Here is a 6,000-nt window from a genome sequence, read left to right on the forward strand (position 1 = left end):
TTGTCATAAGAACCAGGATTTACAATAAAGCTTCATTACAGACACCTGTGATAACTGTTACAGCTGATCATTGTAGTCTAGGGCTAAAGTACATTTCGTTATGTTTTTAAACAGATGTAAAGTGTTTAAATGCTTTAGTAATCTTTATATACGAGGTAGATTCACCGCATCATGCGCGCAACTGTGCGTGCTCCTGAATAGGAAGTGGTCGCGCGCATGGTGCGCCGAAAGTGTACCACGGTGCAGTGAATCTACTTTGTATATAAAGATTACTAAAGCGTTTAAACGCTTTACATCTGTTTAAAAACATAAAGAAAATAAGCACCGGCACCAGATCACCCTGAGCTGGTGCACGGCATTTGCAGCTTAGAAGCACGATTGGAAGTGGTAGGTTTCCTTTAAATAACCAATTACCAGAGGTCATTTGTAACTAGGGGTCTTCTGTAAGTTGGGTGTTCTTAAGTAGGGGACCGCCTGTACTTACATTATGTATACTGCTTCAAAATTGCCTTCACATAAAGTTTTTGAAATGTCAACATTTTTTAAGAAAGAAAAAGAAATAAAATTGCACCAGGTTTAATTCTCCTGACTATCTTGTGCTACAATACCGCAAACTAAAAAAAGGTCCACCAAAAGGATGTGTGACTTTTATTTTTTCTGTGGAATGATAGTGTGTGGCATCTGGCCATCAGGTTTCCCTCGAGACTAGTAGATTTATGCTACTTTGCATAGATTTTTTAAAAGGATTTTTGACTCACTGACTAATGGTATCTAAATCTCACCTGCTACAGTGGCAGAATAAAGCCAGTCTGACTAGAGACTCTCCTGGATCCTTTCCCACAAAGAGAATCTCATACATCATGACATGTCCCCCAAAGTTGTCACCTTACATCAACATTCCTCAAGGCAATATGCTCTTCATGGGGAAGATATAGTAAAGTGCTTAGAACCTTTTGTCAGGGTTTAGTCTACACTCTGGAGATCCACTCATTTCTAAAGTCTTAGTCAGCTTTTAGTCATTGGAATTCAGGCAGCATTACTCACTTTCTTAGTCACTTTTTATACGTAAAGAAGGATGCAGAAAGTCCTCTAGATGCCCCCAGGTCCTTTCATTATATGTCATAAGGCATATTTTACATACAAGGATTATTTTTATAAGATTACTGTTAGGGGATAACTAGTGTGGAGCCGATCCGAATCTCAAGGGTGCAGTCACACTTTGCAGTTAAAACTGCATCACAATCAATTTTGAGATGTTTTCAGCTCCAGATTTGTTGATTTAACAGGTGAAAGACATTAACTGAACGGGTGAAGTCGATTTTGAATGGGAAACCTGTTCCAGAAATGTCTTTCACCTGTTAAATTAACAAAATGGCACCTAAAACCATCTCAAAACTGATTGAGATGTGCATTGTGTAACCGCACCCTAAAGTTCGAGTTCATATCGTAATATTCAGGTTCCCTCGGACCCAAAACTTTATTAGCTGCACTAATATGTTTAGTCCCCCGAACAACCACCGCCATCTTGGGGAGGAACGTCAATCTCGGATCACTGTCATTTAAACAGTTTGCCAGCACCGATCACAGGTGTTACTGGTGAGGGTTCGGGTCAGGGTCTGGTACCTGGAGCTGAACAGATTTTTAAAATTCTTAGGGGTCGCTAGGGACAGGGCTGGCGCCAGCACTGGGCATACCGGGGCAAGTGCCCACAGTGGGCCCATGGCTCCTTGGTGGGGCTCACGTAAGTCTGTACATAAGAGTGGGCGTGCCATGTCCTAAATTCACTGGGGGATATGAGCATCGAACAGTTTGTGGACCGGTGCTGCTCAGAAGAGGTACAAATGAGGGGGGCTGTATCTAATGAATCCATATAGGGGTGAGGTGGCTTTATTTGAAAGAAAGCTGTTTGGTATAGGGAATATTTTAGGCAACAGGAGACTGTTTTAGTTTCTGAATTTTAATGGCACCACATGAGTTCATTGCAAAGGGGCCCACTGAGGCTCTGCTACCCAGGGGCCTACTGAAACCCGGAGACGACCGTGGTTAGTTATGTGTTCTGTTTGTAAGACAAATCCGATAGTTGTGCCAATTCAATTCCACAGTGACCAAGAATACATTGACTTACATAGTGATCTGCCTGGTCTCTGCAGGGTAAAATAAACATGAACAGGTTTAATAGAGCTGTCTTAGATAATGGTGGTGGTACTTGGCACAGTATGCTCCTTGGGATTGGAATAAGAGCAATTCTTCACACATTTTTCGCCTGTGAGCCCAATAATTTTTGCTCACAACTTTTCGGGTGTTTTTAAAAGAGGAAGTTATAGATATGTCCTTATGCCATTCTAAATTTAGATTGGTTTTAGATGGATTTTAAATATTTTGTAGAAAATTAACTGTCACAATAACGCAAAGAAAAAAAAGCAAAAGGAAAACATAAGGGAGTAAAAATCTTATTTTTTTGGCAACAATATTACTTGAAGCTCACAGGTGTCAGAAAACAGAATCAACCTTATTTTTAATCTTTATATATTCTTATTGGTATATTCCTGGTGTCATCCACTCAATTGACTTTATTTTGTTAAATTTGCCTTCTAAACAAACACCTTAAAGGGAACTGAAAGGGAAATTGACCTCAAGGCATTCACCTCTCCACCACCATGACTTTATACATCTAATTTACATCTCTCTTCAAAGATGATTTTCTGGATGACTAAACCATATTGGATTTTGAGGTGAATAACCAGTTTATAGGTTGCGCTGGTATCATAAGTTTATATATATATATATATAAAAACATGTTCACATACAGATAGTTGATTCTAAAAAAAAATGTGAAAGCAATTCTCACTAGTGTATTTTGTTTTATGTGTGGAGAAAAGATGACATGATGCGCGTACTGTATTTCATGTGTAAACTGTCCAAATTAGAAAAATTATTTGGTACTGGGAAAAGGAAGGAAGGCGTTATGTTATAAGAAATAGATGTCATGTTATATTTAAATTTAAAAAGAAATTGTGATTTTCTACTAACCTTTTGTCCTGGGGGCTGGAAGGTGAAATAATCTGCCAGAAATGGTAGGCTTCTGGGATATTGTTCAATGCTAAGGGTGAAGCTCTAATAGTCGGCTAAATGGATGATCGGTGGACATGAGAGATGCGGAGAGGGGGCATGCCGTGTCCTAAATTCACTGGGGGATATGAGCATCGTTCAGTTTGTGGGACCGGTGCTGCTCAGAAGAGGTACAAATAAGAACGATGTGTCTTAAAGTTATTAAGGAGCATAAGTATCGCTGAGTTTGTGCACCTGGGGATCCTGAGGGATTTTGAGAGGTTTATGGAGATATAGAAAGCACGGAGGATAATTCCAGTATACTGAATCTATCCTATAGTTGATGAATTATAAGAAAATCCTTGTGAACAAAAAGTTAAATTAATTCTTCTTAGTTTCTTTTTTTAAATTGTATATATATGTTTTGTATGCTGTATAGGAAAAAGATATATATGTCTGCTGTATCCTTTCATATTTTTTCCGATGGTTTCATTCACACCGTATGGACTTATGGTGTTCAGCTTAAGTTTTCCCTCTTAATAAGTTGGTTTAGTCTATTGGGATGATTTTTCGGAATTTGTTCAATTATACTGATTCTGCCTAAAGAAAAGTCCTTATTGTGGTGAAGTTTGAATGAAGTGTCGGGAGACACTATGTAGCAGATATCCTGCTTTTGTCTTATTGCAGTGTGTGTTAATCCTTTCTCTGAGGGGTTCGGAGGTTCGGCCCACATATTGGAGAGGGCATGGGCACTCTAAAAGGTACACTACATGATCTGAGGAACAATTAACAAAAGATTGGATCAGGAATGATTCAGTCATACTGTAAGACGTAAAGGTCTGTACCCTGTGTTGAATAATTTCACAGGTAAGACATCTAGAACTGTTGCATCTGAAGGTAGCTTTTAGAGATGGAAACATGGTCGTTCATTGTGAGCAAGGTGTAATGTCCTTTTTGATGGAACGCATCCTAGTTGGTGCTAAGAGTGTCTCCAGAGTCGGGGCCCACCTGTACGTAAGTTTGGGATTTTTTGAGAGGGTTTTTGCCAAATATGGATCTTTTTGTAGAACGGACCAATGTTTCTCCAGGACAGATTTAATGATTTTGTGGTCCGAAGAGTATGTAGTAATAAAATTAAGGTTCCAGTCATTATTCGTAGATAAGAGTTTGGAAAATGGATGTAGGTACTCCTCCAGTGTGTGGGTGTTTGTTTTTTGGTAGACATCCTTAATAATGTGGGAGGGATAGCCTTTTTGTTTAAATCGCTCTTTCAGAATTCCTGATTGGTTTTTGAAAGTCTTCATGTTTGTACAATTCTTTCTGAACCGCTTTTACTGGCTATATGGGATGTAGGTCAGCCATTTTTTGTAGTGGGAACTGGAGAATTCTAAAAAGCTGTTGACGTCGACTGATTTGAAGTAGGTTTCTGTTATTAATTGTGTACCAATCTTGTATTGTATTGTATTCCAAACCATATTGGGCCATAAAATCTGTGTAAGGCTACATTCACAACGCCGTTGCCTGCCGTACCGTAGCATGGCGGCCAGATTTCTGCGGCAGGGAGAGGAGGAGGGTGTTAGCTTGCCTTGGAAGAGTGGCGTTATCTGCTGGAGGGAGCTCTACATCTGGTCTGTATCTACACGGATCACAAGAATCTCCTATACCTCCAGACCGCCCTGCATCTCAACCCTTGACAGGCTCGTTAGTCCCGCTTCTTCTGTCGTTTCAATTTTATGATAGACTTCCGTCTAGCAGAGAAGAATGTTAAGGCTGATGCCCTCTCTCATGCCTCTGATGTCATTGGAGAAGAACCGGCTCCTCGTCATATTGTTCCTCCAGAACGACTGGTTGTTGCACCTCCTGTGGATCTGCGGCAGCTTCCTCCACTGCAAGTTCCCTCTGCAATCAACTGCAGGTCAAACTGGACTTCTCCTCTGCATATCATCCTCAGTCTAATGGGCAGGTGGAGAGAGTCAACCAGACTCTGGGCTGCTATCTACGGCACTTTGTCTCTGCCCAACAGGACAATTGGTCCTCCCTCTTACCTTGGGCGTAATTTTCTTATAGTTCTCTAGACTCTGAATCCTGGAGTGCTGCTTCATTGTCTACCGACGACTTCCATGCCCACCTCTTCCTCTTGCCGTTCTTTCTGATGTTCCTGCTGTAGAAGAACTGGTACAAGATCTTAGTCCATCCATCTGGGAGCAAACTTGCCATTCTCTACTTTGGGGATCTGTCCGCACCAAAAGGCAAGCTGACAGGAAACGTAGGCCTCCTCCAGTCTTCTTGTCTGGAGATAAAGAAGACTGGACAAAGTTTGTCCTCCAGATATGTCCGTCTGAAGATAACCGGCTACAAACTCGGTCCTCGTTTTCTGGGCCCATTCAAGGTACTAAGGCGCATCAATCCTGTGGCATATAAACTTTGTCTGCCTCTCACCATGCGGATCCCGAACTCCTTCCATGTCTCCCTGTCTGCCGTGCTATATCTATATATTTTTTAACAGTGAGCATCCTTGCTCTGTATATTTAAAGTCTTTTGTTTTTTGTACCAAATGGAATGAAATAAAGAACATGAAGTTTTAATCTACCTGTAACGAGTGCTGGATCCATCAATGCTTTCTCCATGAATTGCACCTGAAGCAACACTGGATTTCTCTCTCTCGTGACCCAGGCACCGTTCACAGTGGTCTTTTGGATGCCACACATTCAATAACGAATACTCTGACGAATAGGTGAGCTGAAGATACATATTTTATACATCTCTTCTTTACTTGAAAATAATTTAAACCCAGTTAACACCACTGTTTGTGAGATCAGAGATTGAGGGAAATGTATAGTCAGAATCCACTGTCAGATAAATCATGCTGCATGATTTATCTGAAGTAGATTAGAACTGTGGTGTCATACTCTAGGTAAGCCATTTGTTGGTATACGTAGGAAAGCTGACTGA

Source organism: Engystomops pustulosus, chromosome 1 (assembly GCF_040894005.1).
Source record: "Engystomops pustulosus chromosome 1, aEngPut4.maternal, whole genome shotgun sequence".
NCBI lineage: Eukaryota > Metazoa > Chordata > Amphibia > Anura > Leptodactylidae > Engystomops > Engystomops pustulosus.